The sequence below is a fragment of the Cheilinus undulatus genome, linkage group 19 (genome assembly GCF_018320785.1).
Source record: "Cheilinus undulatus linkage group 19, ASM1832078v1, whole genome shotgun sequence".
NCBI lineage: Eukaryota > Metazoa > Chordata > Actinopteri > Labriformes > Labridae > Cheilinus > Cheilinus undulatus.
Genome location: NC_054883.1, coordinates 19840448 through 19849454, shown reverse-complemented (window position 1 = coordinate 19849454; position 9007 = coordinate 19840448).

The following is a 9007-nucleotide window of genomic DNA, read 5'->3' as shown; positions in this document are numbered from 1 at the left end:
GGAAAGGGGAGCAGTCATGCTCAGGTTATGTACAAAACATGCCTAAGGTGACAATACTCTGAAAATATTGGGATATGATTTCAGGTCCTTGTTGCCCAGTCTTATGTCTGCATGTTTTTTTCTACTCACAGAAAGTTTAGAGTTAATATTCGGCTAATAACCTGAACATAAAGCCTGGTGGTTGTACTACAATATTAAAGACAAATTTAAAAAATGTATTTGTCTAAAATAACTTCAGGTTTTTTCTAATTCACAGTTTTTAGCTCATGGGGCAGATAAAGTACTCTGACTGCGTTGTGCCTCGCTGGCAGAAAACTCCAGTCTGATTTCATGCCTCAATAACTCCACACAATTAAAGTGTTTGCTCGTTAAACTCACTGGAGACCGCTGTGTGTTTGTGTACATAAGACCACATTCATGTGGCACCTCTTTGTGATGGAGAGGCCGTCGCTGAGGTCAGAGTTGCAGTCACCACACAGAAATCCTCATTTACATCAACGTAGCAGAATGGCTATTTTGTTGACACTACTTGTGATAGATTCAGGAGACGGTGCCATGCCAGGAAATGTCTTTTCCACTGCTGCATCATGTTTTCCTCCAAAAATTACAACAATTTAAAATTGAACGACTACTTATGTTTCCCTGGCTGGATCCCTTTCAAACGTAAAGATTTACAACATTTAATGTCCTCTATAAAAGCAGCAGGGGTCCTGTTTAGTCATTACTTACTCTACTGCTGCCTCCATGGCTCTGTGGGATAAAACGACTTCACTTTGTTTACTGTCACACTATGACACTGCTGGGAAAGCTTGACCAACAAAGCATGACCCCAGCTTTGGCTCATCATCCCTCTATACGGCTGTTATGGAAACTTGTTAGCAGACAGTCACATCTCTACACATCCAGAGGACATGAAGCTACAATAACATGTTCATGTGATCACACAGCTCTAGTTTCTGGTGGAAATATCCAGACTATTTAGCTGCTCAATGCTAACGTTCAATAGTTATTGTAGCTGGCTTTTCCTTTCTGCTACTTAGTGCAGGGTGGAGTGTACAGCATGTATTTGGGCCTGAAGAAATGGGAGTGATGGAGGGGAAACAAGGCAATAGTTAATCCTGAAAATCAAAACAATTAGTACCATTGGTATGTCGTACTAATGAAAAACAGCTGGAGCAGAATTGGGTATAAAAGGAGCATTTTAGAGAGGCAGAGTCTCAGAAGTCAATACAGGTAGAGGTTCACCAATCTTGAAAACAATGCATCTAAAATTGTGAAACAACTTCAGAAAAAAGTTCCTCAACGTAAAAATGCAGACTTAGAAAATCTCTGAGATTTTTACAAGTACATTCATTTTCTTTAAATCGTGTTAATTGCATGCTTTCTTCTCCCTTTGGTTTAACCACAGTGATGTAAACTAAGTCCAACACTGCTCCTTAATGTTTAATTTCACTCTAAAAAGAACCTCTGTGACAGCTCAGTGGACAAGTCTGAAGTCAAACTTTACCTTTTTACTGTTCCCTTATTTCCTTTAAGATTCAAAAGTTCTTTTTCCTGTGGAGAACTTCATGTTATGTTTGATCTACCCCATTTCCTTATAATTTAATTGAATTTTGAGAATAAGCATGCACTAATGATGGACCTTAATTAATTGCACTTAATGCGTTAATGCTGACAATACATCCCCTGACTGTGGATCTCTGTGGACCCCTCCAGAGCTGAAGTTAAGCTGCAGTTTTTCTTGATCAGATTTGTTGTGGCTGCTCGTGATATGTGACACGCAGAGTTCTCGTTTGGAAAGCTCCCTGCTGTAAAGGTCAATACACACACAAACGTTCACTCCTCAGCATGCAGAGACACGTGGTCTGTGTTTGTGTCCTCCTGTAAATCTGAATATGTGACGCTGAGCTGTGAATGGCCCATATATCGAGCTCCTGAAATGAGATGGAGGGCAAAGATGGGAGAAGAATGACGAGGGAGGTGAGGGTACGGTGATTTGGATCATGTCATCACACAGTCATAAATCTGTTATGCACACTGAAGTGAAGTGGTACATAAATTCCTGTTCTTATAGTGTTTTTCATTTATGGTGTATGTGGCCAGTATTGTGTATGGATTGTGGGTGGGCAGGTTAGAGGGTTGGGTGGAGTGGGTTTGGGTCGTAATTCCTTTAATTTACGGTATCTGTTTGTGAAGCATTTTGTGCTACATTGTCTTGTATGAAAAGTGCTATATAAATAAAGTTTGATTGATTGTAACGCATTGTAATGTTTTGAAACGTATCAGATTGTATTTTATTATATGGTGACGTCATAATGTATCATAACATATCAAAACTTATTGTAACATATCAAAACGTATTGTACTTAAATGTATCATAACGTATTGAAACTTACTGTAACGTATTGTATTGTTCTTGATTGTATCCTAGTGTATCCCAACGTGACAAACAGCTACAACATTGCATGTAATCAGATCACCCATGTCCCTAATTATCAATAAGGACCTGTGCCAACAGCTGCTAGTCTTTTTTTCATTTAAAACCAAAGTAGTCCAGCGTTTTCAGAGCTCAGCATCCTAAATACAAAAATGCCATCTTGGTCAAACTTGTATGCTTCTTTAAACCAAAACTTTTTTTAAAAAAGGTGCCCTTAAAGACAGGAACTGTTCAGGCTGGATGTAAACATGTTTATTTCTACTTTTAAATTAGCATTTTAACATGGGGTATATGTATGTGACAGCCACTGGCTTCATTTTTCTGCACTGGAGGTTGCCACTTGGTTACGAGTTCCTTATTATTTACTTACAGAAATGATGTTGGGTCACAATCTTCCTCATTTCACAGCCAAAACATGTCAAACTGAACCCTGGTCTGACAAACACAGCCATCTGTCCATCAGCCCTGTGACAGTCTAATAAACCTAACACCTGAGCGACACATTACTCACATTAGTGCAGGCTGCTTATATGAGCCAGGAGGGCAGAGCTCCAGTCTGCATGCAGTCACACTTTCCAGAGACCTTTCTCTTCAGAAGACGCAGAGGTCTGAATCATCCTCCCTGAGGAGGAGAGAGCGGACCTGCCAGCATCTGCAACAACAGCCCTGCTGGAGACGGAGGGAGCAGATAGAGAGCATCAGTCACGGAGATAAAGCAAGGAAAAGTGAGGGGTACATCCCATGCGTTTTGAAGTTACTGATCAGAGAGTCAAGCTGGCAGCAGACGACACAAAAAGCTTGAAGGAGGAAAGGGAGGCTGATGCAGAGCGGGCCAATGGAGGGCCCGATGCACCATCAGAAAGGGAGTCCCCTGGGCCAATAGTGAGAGTTGAATTGGAGTGGGAGATTCCGATGTCAGTGACATTGCCCATAGAGGTGCAGCTTGACCCAGCACACCAGCCATTCCCCTTCTTGGACACGACACTGGCCGACCTGGGCATCCAAGAGTGAGTCTGCTTTCACTGTTACAGATCTTTAAAAGGAGTTTCATGATATTTACTCAGCTCTGTGCGTCTGTGTCTCCAGGTCAGAGGTGAAGGAAAGAGTAGTGTGGGTCGACAACAAGAAGACCAAGGTCAAGAACAAAGCAGGGAAGCTGAAGGAGAAAGAGATCACCATCCTCGAGGTATGACTGGAGGTTTGAGAATAAAACCTCAGCATGCAGATGTTTTTGTTTTGATCAACACTGAAGCAAAAACTTGGTGTCTGAGTCTGGGGACTGCAGTGATAAATTCTGTTTCCTCTTGCAGGTTAGAGTGAAAGCACAGAAGCCCGGAGACAAACAGCTCCAGGAGGTTCTGTACAGCACTGAGGCACACACAGACCGCTCCTTCTGCCGCACAGGGATGGACATCCTGCCCTGGAAAACCACATCTACAGGTCTGAAGGCAGTTTGAATCTCTGTTCACTTTATTAGGTCCACGTGTTCAACTGCTTATTAACATAAATATATTATCAGCCAATCACATGGTAGCAACCAACGTATTCAGATATGGTCAAGACAGTGAGCTACCAAGCATCAGAATAAGGAGGAGAGATGATTTGAGTCACTGTGAATGTGCCATGTGCCAGCCTTCCAGGGCTCGCTGCTGAGAAACATCCCCACAGCATGATGCTGCCACCACCGCACACAGTGAGGATGGTGTGTTTGTGGTGATGTGCAGTGTTTGGCATCTTGTCTGATGGCCAAAAAGCTCCATTTTGGTCTCATCAGACCAAAGAACTTTCTTCCACTTGACCATGGAGTCCCCCACATGCCTTCTGGTGAACTCTAGTTAAGATTTAATCTGAGTTTTCTTCAACAGTGTCTTTCTCTTTGCCACTTCACTCCTCCTTTGGAACTCCTTCTGAGTAGCCAGATGTTTCTGGGTGGCCTTTTCACTGGTCTCCTTGTGTGGTCAGTGAGTCGGTGAGGACAGCCTGATCTAGGCAAATTTACACGTGCAATATTCCTTCCATTCCTTGATAATGGATTCACCTGAACTGGAGTGTTCTTTTGTTTCATTGTGTAATGGTAGCCAGGAATACTGATTAACCAGTGACCTTCCAGACACAGGTGTCTTTATACTACAGTCATTTTAGACACATTCACTGCACTCAGGTGATCCCTATTTCACTAATTGTGAGACTACTAGCACCAGTGACTGGACCTCTGTTGAATTAGGTCAGTCCTTTGGAAGATGAAAATTTATGTGGTCGTTTACATGTTTTTAATCCACATTACTATAGAAATCTGTTCTCAATTTTACACCGAGCAGTTTTTTTGTATGTTTTTTGTCATAAAAGCCTAATTATATAGACCATTGATAGATTTATATAATCCTTAAAAATATGAAACCTACAAGAGGTTGAAAACTATAGGCACCGTCCTTGCTTGCCAACTTCTTGTTGCAATTTAGACAGAAGTCTCTCTTTTTTGGTCAAAAATATGACCATAGATCATTAAGTTTCTTTACTTTTTCATACCCCTTACCATACTTAAACTTATTTCAAAGCACATAGAAAATCATGTTTTGAAATACAGCAATTTTGCCAATATTTTTTGACAATTAAGACAGCATTGGAGTTTGTCTTCAATTTTTGATTTTCAAAAACGAAATACTGCCAAATATTTTTGGTCTACTACTTGCATTTTTGTTGCTGTATCAAACAGATATCAGCAACTAAGACTTTTGCCAGAGTCTTGCTATAGGCCCCTCTCCAGTACCAAATGAAGCGATCAGTTAACAGTTAAAACCAGTTGTAACTGCTCCACTCTCTAAAGGCTTTCTAGATTCAGATGCGTTGTTTTATCAGTGTAGCTGTGAGCACACATCCTGGAATCTCTCTGCCTCTCAGCAATATGAATTGAGTGCTCCATAACAGCAGAAATGTTTAGATCACAGTGACACGCTGGAGCCTGGGGCACTGAAATGAGATCATTGTAAATATTACATCAGTGTCCAGTTATAACATTTGACATCAACATTATCAGGATTATGTGAAATCCAGTTTGACTTGTTTCCATCCGAGCCTTTATGAGCCAAGCTGTCGCTATGCCACGAGCCATGATGGGCTACAGCAGTAGTTCCCAACCTTTTTCCTTGGAGCCTCCTCTGCTTGTATCCAAGAAAAGCCGAATCCCCCCAAGACCAACACACTTTGAAAAGCAATTGATTGTTGTAAACAATTAACATCACTTTTTACTGTTTTGTGGGGGGGAAAAAAAACAAAGAAAATAGCAGTACATATGTTTATCCTGTAAAAAAAAAAGATGTTTGTAGAAACTCAAGTTTGCCATGATCTTAGTTAATACATGCCAGTCTTATTTTCACATCCTCAGAGCAGACAAATGCTGCGTTCCATTTGTCATCAGAACTTGTATTATGAATTTGTTTTCAAACTTAAGACCCAATGTTGCTAAAAAACAATGACTGGCTAACATAAGAACGGCATCCATCGTTTCTCCAACTCGTCCTGGTTGTGACAAATGGAATGCAAACAACTGGGAAATCCGTTTATATTCAGGCGAATTTGATGTCCGACCACCAACTTCCGAGATAAATGGAATGCAGCAAAAGCCTCCCTGTGATCTCTGGCACCCTCTAAGGGGTCACTGGTCCTAGGCTGGAAAACAATGGGCTAAAGTATGCAAGTCCTATTTTAATAAATAGATAAATGTGTTCCCTTAAAATTACTGGCAGCCAATAATTCAAACTAATCCAACAAAACAATCTAAACCAGATGCCTTAATGCTCTTAAAAACTCCACTTTTGTGACTCTCCTCTATTAATGATGCTAAGAACATGAAACACAATGTACAGCACAGCTACATGTCGTAAACTGTACAGCCTCACCATGCACATGACTGTTATGTTAGTAGACAGGGAGATGGAGCATGTGTTTTGTTTCATCCCAAACAAACCCTATGTGATCTCTGAATATCAGGATTTGTATTCAAAAGGATTCCTAAATCTCAGCCCTAAAGAGAAATCAAAAAGTGACAACTTCCTCTACTCTCTATAACAGCAAATAAAGTGTTGCCTCTATTATAGCACATTACAAAAGTGTTTTGTTTTGTAGTGCATGCTTAAAAGGCCCCTCTGCGTCTTTTTCAGGAGAGGATGGACTGACGCCTGTACAGATGACTATGGCGTTGGAAAACCAGCAGCCAGACGATACTGATGTTCAGGGGCAACGGGAGATTTGAGGAGCGACAAGGAGTCATACCACCCTTATATTTCTGCTACAAAGCACACTTTCTAACTCCATTTTGATTCCATGATGCATCTTTGCATTCATTCATAGGATTCGAAGTGTTGTGTAGTTCTTTTTCTAGGCGAGGCTTGAGGGCTTGACGTTAAGAGCATGGTGAAACATGCCGACATTGTAGCATCACGCTAAATTTTGTAGTGTTTGTAAAAAGTCTCTTGCACTTGTAAAATTGTGCTGTATGGTACTGTTAAATAGTTAAAAAGGAGAATCCCAGGCTGTTTGCTCGGAGCACTAACACGAAGTACTGAGGGTAAAATGTGTGCTGTTTTTTGAGGGTTCAGTTAGTCAGAGAGCTCTGGGGGTTTCACTGCAGTATTTCTGCCAGAGTTCACACAACACACAGCTGCCGCGTCAGCCCATTAGAGAACCTCTTTGAAGCCGCAGATACAGCTCTGTTAGACCACGCTGTTATGGTTGTATCCAAAATCACACTCATTCTCTTCTCCTTACCCCCCACACAAGGAGCGGTGGGTAGTGGACTGTGTGGTGAAGACATTGGCAAAATATGAAATGTTATTGGATACTACTACAGCCACCAACAACCATGCTATTGCCACAGACACAGCAGTAATTTTGTAGGATCTGTGGAGTATACCCATTCATAATCCCCTCTGATGAGACTTCATTCAGTTGCAGTTTCCTTGGATGGCAACAGCATGACCTGCCTTACTCTGCCTCCCACTGGCCAGTACTTGTTATTACCCTCATTATTTGGTTGGGTAAGAATATCAGGGTAAGCCAACCAAAGGCAGGGAAGGGTGGATCTATACCAGATGTCAAACTTATGTCCTGCAGGCCAAATCTGACCCATCAGCAGGCCTCAGCGTTCTCATGTTACACTTTGGAGAAAAAGGGAAAATTTCTGAGGGCTTAATTTGCAATATTTACCTAATAAAATACAACAGCAACTCCAAAAAAGGAGCACTGTGTAAAATCTAAATAAAAACAAATTGCAATGGTTTGAAAATCTCACAAACCCATATTTTATTCAAAATAGAACTTAAACAACATATCAAATGTTAAAACTGAGACATTTTACCATTTTGTAAAAAATATCAGCTCATTTTGGAGTTAATGGCAGAAACACATCTCAAAAAAGTAGGTACAGGGCCATGTTTACCACACTGTACCATCCCCTCTTTTAACAACAGTCTGTAAATGTCTGGGAAGGGAGGAGTCAGGGCAACAAAAGGCTGGAAAAGTAAGTTTACTAATCAAAAACAGCTGGAGGATCACTTTGCAACTAATTAGGATAATTGCAACAGGTGGGTAAGAGGACTGGGTATGAAAGGATCATTTTAGAGAGGTAGTCTCTCGGTAGTAAATATGGGTAGAGGTTCAACAATCTGTGAAAAAATGCATCTAAAAATTGCATAGACTTTGAACATCCCACCATCTACAGTACATTACATCAAAAGATTCAGAGAATCTGGGAAAAACACTTTATGCTGGGGACAAGACTGAAGGGCAATATTGGATGTTCGTGATCTCCGGGCCCTTAAGCAGTACTGTATTAAAAACAAGCATGACTCTGTTCTGGAAATCACTGCATGGGCTCAGGAACACTTCCAGAAATCACTGTCTGCCAACACAACTGGCTGTACCATCCACAAATGACAGTTAAAGCTGCATAAGGCAAAGAAGAAGCCATGTGCGAACATGATCCAGAAATTCAGCTGTCTTCTCTGGGCCAAAGCTCATTTAAAACGGAATGAGACAATATGAAAAACTATTCTGTGGTCAGATCAATCAAAATTTAAATTTCTTATTGGAAAACATGGACACCATGTCCTGTGGACTAAAAAGGAGAAAGACCACCCAGCTTGTTATCAGTGCAGTTCAAAAGCCTGCATCTCTGATGGTATGGGCAGCTTACAAAGAGAAAGGATCTATCAAAACTGAATAGTGACAGCAACTGGTCTTCTCAATTCCAAAAGGTTAACAGACTGTTGTTAGGAGGAAATGCGACAAAATGATAAACATGGCCCTGTCCCTACTTTTTTGAGAGATGTGTTGCTGCCATCAAATTCAAATTGAGCTATTATTTTTCATGCAATGGTAAATGTCTCAGTTTTAACATTTAATGTGTTGTTTATATTCTATTATGAATAAAATGTGGGTGTATGAGATTTGGTCATCATTGCATTTTATTTGTATACATTTCAAATAGTGGGCCAACTTTTTTGGAATTGGGGTTATAGAAAATATTTTATTTGATGTTGTTGTTTCATTGGTGCAAATCTAGCCCCTGACCCA